The 7010-nt window shown below is 40.0% G+C and overlaps 1 pseudogene; it reads left to right on the top strand.

The window, feature by feature from the left end:
* Window positions 1-1800: 1800 nt before the first annotated feature.
* On the top strand, window positions 1801-2783 carry LOC110195237 (peptidyl-prolyl cis-trans isomerase-like 4 pseudogene; annotated as a pseudogene).
* The last annotated feature ends 4227 nt before the right edge of the window (window positions 2784-7010 follow it).

Below are 7010 nucleotides of genomic sequence, written 5' to 3'. Positions count from 1 at the left end.
ACTATTGATTAGAAAAATGCAAATCAAAACAACTCTGAGGTACCTATCAGATTGACTAAAATGACAAAACAGAAAAATTATAAATGCTGGAGAAAATGTGGGAAAATTAGAACACTAATGCATTGTTGGTGGAGCTGTGAATTGATCCAACCATTCTGGAGAGCAATTTGGAACTATGCCCAAAGGGCTATAAAACTGTGCATATGGGAAAAAGACCCACCTGTACAAAAATATTCATAGCAGCTCTTTTTGTGGTGGCAAAGAATTGGAAGTTGAGAGGATGCCCATCAATTGGAGAATGGCTGAGCAAGTTGTGGTATACACATGTAATGGAACACAATTGTGCCATAAGAAATGATGAACAGTCTGACTTCAGAAAAACCTGGAAAGACTTGTATGGTCTGATTCTGAGTGAAATGAGCAGAACCAAGAGAACGTTGTACACAATAACAGCCATGTTGTGCAATGAGTAATACTGATAAACTTAACCCTTCCCAGCCATACAAGGACCTAAGACATCTCCAGAGGCCTCATTATGGAAAATGCTATCCACATCCAAAGAAAGAGCTATGGAAGCTGAATTGCTATTTTTTTTTCTCTTCTATTGAGTTTTGTTTCTTGTTTCTGATGGTTCCTCCTATTGGTTTTAAGTTTTATTTACAACATCATTAACGTGAAAATATGTTTAATAGGAATGTAAATGTATAGCCTATATCAGATTGTGCACTGTCTTGGGGAGAGTGGTGGGGAGAAAGGCGGAGAAAAATTTTAAACTCAAAAGCATATGGAAGTGATTATTGATAAATTAAAATAAATAAAATTTTTAAAATTTTTTTTAAAAAAACCTGTGCATACCCTTTGACTCAGCAATACCACTTCTAGGTATGTATCCCAAAGAGATCATAAAAACAGGAGAAGGACCCACATGTACAAAAATATTTATAGCAGTTCTTAATTGCGGTGGCAAAGAATTGGAAATTGAGGGGATGCCCATCAACTGGGGAATGACTGAACAAGTTATGGTATATGAATGTAATGGAATACTATTGTTCCATATGAAATGATGAGCTGATGGACTTCAGAAAAAAAACTGGAAAGATTTATATGAACTGATGCTTAATGAAATGAGCAGAACCAGGAAAATATTGTACCAGTAACAGCAACACCGTGCAATGACCGATCTTGATAGACTTAGCTCTTCTCCGCAATGCAAAGAGCTAAGACAACTCCAAAAGACTCACAATGGACAATGCTATCCACATCCAGAAAGAACTCCAGAGTCTGAATGCAGGTGGAAGCATACTATTTGCTCACCTTTTCTTTTGTTGTTTTGTTTCTTCTTTCTCCTGGTTCCTCCCATTAGCTCTAATTCTTCTTTTCGTCATGACTGATGTGAAAATGTTTAATATGAATGTATTTATAGAGCCTACATCAGATTGCACACCGTCTTGGGGAGGGGGGAGTAGGAGAGGGAGAAAATTTAAAACTCAAAGTCTTATGGAAGTGAATGCTGAAAACTAAAAATAAATTAACTTACTTAAAAAATAAATTTTTTTTAAAAAATACTGTAGCAGAAAAGTTATGGGTTCAAAATGACATTTGTACATGGCTAACCTACACAGCTATTCAACTTATGATTTAGAACTGAAAAAGGCAGGGAGGCAGGGAGTCTAGGAGCATAGGATGATGCTTTGCCACAGTGTCGCTCTGGCGATGACGTCAGACCGAGGCGCCGCGCGGAAGAGCTGCAGCAGTTTGAGATTCCGGCCTCCCCGGATTTCCGGGGGCCGTGTGGAAGCCATGGCGGTTTTACTAGACGCCATTTGGGGCCACGTCGTTATCTGTCTGTATGAGGAGGAGTGGCTGTGGGCTTGCTGGAATTTTCTGAAGTTGTGCAAAATGTCGTACTATAATTATTGGCTCATTCACAATGTAAAGATATACAAACTGGTGATCCTGTAGGTACTGGCTGTGGAGGAGAATTGAGTCTTTGTGCAGCTGTGTAGTGATCAAACAAGGTTTTTTGAGGCAGAAAAAAAAATGCCAAGAATTAAGCACCACAAGAAAAAGGGCTCAGTATTTGTGGTGAACAATGGCAGTGATTAATATGGATCTCAATTTCTTATTAACACAGAAGAAAATCTAGATTACCTTGATGGTGTGCAGACAGTATTTGGTGAAGTAACAGAAGGAATGGATGGAATCAAGAAAATGAATGAGACTTTTGTTGACAAAGACTTTGTACCTTAAGGTGCACCCGATGACCCAGCTGGTTTACCGATTCTTGATCCATCACCACAACCAACCAAGGAACAACTAGATAGTGATCAAATAGGAGCAGATGACGAAGTCAATGATTTAAAGGGGAGAGCAGCTGATGAAATTGAAGAAAATGGCTGAGAAGGAGCAAAAACTCAGGCTATTCTTTTAGAAATGGTGGGAGATTTACCTAATGCAGATATCAGACATAGAGAAAATGTCCTATTTTGTGTGCAGATTGAATCCAGTGACCACAGATGAAGATCTGGAAATAATACTCTCAAGATTTGGGTCTCTAAAAAGCTGTGAAGTTATTCCTGACTGGAAGACGGAAGAGGCCCTTTGTTATTGCACTTATTGAATTTGAAAAGGAAGAAGATCGAGAAAAAGCCTTTTTCAGAGTGGATAATGTGCTTATAGATGACAGAAGATTACCAGTAGATTTTAAACAGTCTGTTGCAAAAGTTAAAAGGAGAGGGAAAGGTGAGAAATATGCCAAGAATGATTTCAAGGAGTATTTTTAAAAAAAAAATCTTCTAGGGGCAGCTAGGTAGCTCAATGGATAGAGCCCTGAAGTCAGGAGGACCTGAGTTCAAATCTGGCCGCAGACCAAACACTTAACACTTACTAGCTGTGTGACCCTGGGCAAGTCACTTAACCTCTGTATGCCCCAGTTTCCTCTTTTATAAAATGAGGGCAATAATAACACCTACCTCCTAAGGTTGTTGTGAGGACCAAATGAAATAATATTTGTAAAGCACCTACTATTTAGTGCCTGGCACATCATAGGTGCTTAATAAATGCTTATTTTCCTGTCCCCTCACACGGGTCCAAGAGCCCAAAACTATTTCTTTCCAAAGAGGCAGGAATTCAAGCTGGTGAGATAAAATACAGTGAATTTTTTTTCTTTTTCTTTTTTTTCTTTTGGGGGGGGAGGGTGGGAGTGGAGCAGATTGTTTTGTTTTTAAAAAAAAAAACACGTACAGTGAAAAATAACTACCAAGGGGTCACTATCCCTTTCATGAACCTTAGCATAGCCCTCCCCAAGTAGTGACTGTACCCACAATGGGATTGCTGTGAGGTATAATAAACATTGTAAAGCAGCTTTCTGGCAAGGCCTTGTCCTGTCCTGCTGTGTATCTAAAAGGTCAGGCTTACAAATCGACGATAATTAAGCACAACTCCATACCACCAGGGCATTGCCAAATGCTGTGTGCTATTTGTGAGGTCTGTGCACCTGCATTCCCTGGCATCAGGGACAGATGGGGACTGAAGGAACCTGTCCCTGTAACCAAGAAGAGCGGAAGGAGAGAAACGGTGATAAGGCCGATTGGTTGGTGCCCAGGAAAGAAAACATCTCATCATGGGGAAAAAATGTTTCCGTCTGAGAGATAAAAATAATTATTATTAGCAAAGAATGAGATAATTAGTCTGGAAGCAGAGAGCCAAGCTATGGATGGAATATGTGTCTCATGGAACAATCAGATCTGGGCACCGATCTGGGGAAGGGACTGGATGGATGGAAGGTGCAGAGATCGTAGTGGAAAAGAAAAAAAAGTCTTTGAAAGCCATCAGCCGGGTACACAGCTGTGGCTGAAGAAGACAAACTCAATCTGAGGCAGTTCTGGCAAAGGGAAGTGAATGGAAAGTCAAAGATGAGATCCTATTACTTTTCAGAGTTCTTGTTAGACTACTCTGTGGTGAACTATTCTGATCCCATGACCTATCACAGGAAGCACCCTGCCTTGATTAGGGTGAAGAGGAGAGCCACTAAACTAGCCTGGTGCTTCAAGAAATGAAAGAGAGGCACTTAATTTTACCTTAAGTTGAATTTTGTTTCATCTTTCTGATGGTTCCTCCTATTGGTTTTAATTTTTACTTACAACTTCACTAATGTGAAAATATGTTTAATGGGTATGTAAATGTAAAGCCTATGTCAGATTGTGCACCATCTTGGCGGGGGGAGAAAAAGGGAGAAAAAATTTTCAACTCAAAAGCATATGGAAAAAAAAATTTTTTAAAAAGTTAAGAATGATAGCATAAACCATTGGGTAATTAAAACCATTTTCTATTTTGGGGGAAAAAAAGAAATGAAAGAGAGGGCAGATTTTCATGAAAACTGGAGAAACTGTGATATAGCCTCACAGAGCTTTTCTCAAATGAAGAAAAGAGGCCAATAAAATGAAGAGAAAAGTTTGCTATTTTTCTCCTTCACTGGTTCAGAAACTGGGAAATGCCACATAAAAATGAGGAAGCCAGGAATGAGTGAGGAATCCTGACAGAACTCATGCATGCTCTAACATATGGAATAAGTTACCGAGAAAAGTAGCTGTAACTGAGGGTTTATAAGAGCTGAAGGGGGGTAGTTATGCTTCTTTTAGAGACAGAGGAGATTGAGGGTGTGGTGAAAAAATAGCAAACCAGGATTAGGATAAAGCAAAACAGAGGAGAAATGTTGGGCTAGGTGAACTTTCACCTACCTTAAAGTGATTTATGTACTTCTGAATGGTGAAGCTGGACTTCATTCCTGGGAATAAAGGTGGAGTGTGAACCTGCACGAATATAACTTTTCTTTAAGAATTCTTTGAGCCATTTACAGGGCTACCTTCAGGGGCTGATCGGTCAATCAACAAGCATTTATTAGATGCCTTGGACATACCAGGCATTTTTCTAGCTGCTGTGGATACAAAGACAAAAACTAAACAGTTTGATCTCAAGGAGTTGCAGTTTATTTTTGAAGTCAGTTTCATTTTGTTTTAGAGAGATTTTATCAGTTTGGAAACTCTCAGTGTACAAACGCCCTCTGCTGATAAAGATCAGCAACTCTTCTAAGAATTATAGCCTCAGAGAGGAGCATGGTACCCCCTAAGAAAGGAAGTGACTTACCCAGAGTTGCATAATTGATAAGCAGAAGAGCAAGGATTCAAAGTCGTCTTATGGCTCAAAATAGAGTACTCTTTCCACTCCCCCAATAGCATACTAGTTATCTAGTGTTTTATCAGATTGGCTAGTTGTTACCTTGGAAGACAGGCTCCTAAGAGAACAAAATAAAGGACAGGTACATTTAAAGGAAAGTAATTTGAGGAGCTAGGGAGAGCAGGAGATGAGAGTAACAGAGGAGGGGGAGGAAAAGGAGGGAAAGGAGGCATGAATAGGAATCACCAAAAAAGGGAAACAGAAATAATCTCTGCAACACATAAGGACCAGTCCTGCCTGAATCCTGATTCTGTCACCGACTTGGAGATGATAACCTTAGAAAAACCCTTACTCAACATGAGCCTGTTATTCTGCTATGAGAACAGCATTTGCCTGCTTTCCTTATTGTATAGCCCCATTTTCTACATCCACTGGTCAGAGACTGTGTCCAATTTTGTGTTTTGTACTGCACAACACCTAGTGTATTATTGACACTCAATAAATGCTAACTAATGTTGTGTTAAGCAATAAATTGCCACCAGATGTTTGCATGGCTTTGGGATCTTCAGATGAAGCTGCCTGCACAAAATAGTAGTTTAATTATTACATCATACATCTCAGTAATGGAGAGCGTCTGCCTGTCTTAGGGCTGAATACTTATGTTCGACTTGTTGCTGTAGTGTATGAGTAAATGTTCAAGGCAGACTCCCTGAGGGCCAGTATTGGGGAGAGCCAACAATCAGCTTCCCATGACCATCTTGAATTGTTTTGTTCAAAGGCAAACTCTAGTATGCAAACCCCCTGAAGAAGATGTAGGATGTCAAGCAAGAAAAATAGAGGCCTCCAGCTGAAATGAAGCTTAAGAATGAGACAAATATCCATGGCAGCTGCAGAAAGGCAGCTAAGTCAGAATGGCTCCAAAGATGCAATGGCCTGGCTGTCCGGCAAAATTAAAGGTAATTATCCCAATTCACTCCTTTGCATGTGTAAAAATGTTAGCATTCCACTTTTGGAGAGGGAAGGAACGCTTTTAATTCCCTACTGGATTTCACAGACTAGAGGCTGTAAAGCCAAGTTATGTTTGCATGGAGGATATAACCAGTTTAGGAAGAAAAGTGCTTTCCTATAGTGAAGGAGAAATGCAAGTCAAAGAAACAAGAGAGAAAGTTTTGAGACCACTGTGGTGGCCTGATAGCAACAACTAGGAAAAATCATGCAACAACCAGTTTTGCCTCAGTCCCCCACCCTGCTGCCAAGGACTATGACCACCAAGGACTACCCAGCCTAGTTTGGAAATCATTTCTTAGGTCTCTTGCCTGAGAATGCTTCTTGCTCCAAAAATGGAATCCACAAGGTGTTTATGCTAGCCTGCTTTCTTCTCCTACTACGTGGTACAGATTCAGGCTAAATGTTGCCAAGAAATGGCACCAATAGAATTGGACAAAAAGCTATGATTCTGGGAAATGATTATAAATATAATTACTGTTATAATAAAAGTAAGATTTTAGAGGTGGAATGGATCTTTGAGGTCATTTAGTCTAATTCCTTCATTTTATGGATGAAGAAACTGAGGTATAGAGTTAAGTAAACTGGTCCCCACCTCCTACATCAGGGGTGGTGAACCTGTGACCTTAAGGCTATATGTGGCCTTCTAGGTCCTGAAGTGTGGCCCTCTGACTGAATCCAAACTTCACAGAACAAATCCTCTTAATATAAGGATTCTTGTGTAAAACTTGGACTCAGTCAAAAGGCAAGTGATGAGCTTGAGATCTAGACCCCTAAAAGGAAAAACGCTGGACTTTCTCACTTGGCCAAATCTCTGGCCTTTGCCTGAG

Source organism: Phascolarctos cinereus, unplaced genomic scaffold (genome assembly GCF_003287225.1).
Source record: "Phascolarctos cinereus isolate Bilbo 61053 unplaced genomic scaffold, phaCin_HiC Scaffold_4;HRSCAF=312, whole genome shotgun sequence".
In the NCBI taxonomy this organism is placed as follows: Eukaryota; Metazoa; Chordata; class Mammalia; order Diprotodontia; family Phascolarctidae; genus Phascolarctos; species Phascolarctos cinereus.
The sequence above is the reverse complement of the archived record's forward strand: the minus strand, read 5'-3'. Positions and strand labels throughout refer to the sequence as shown.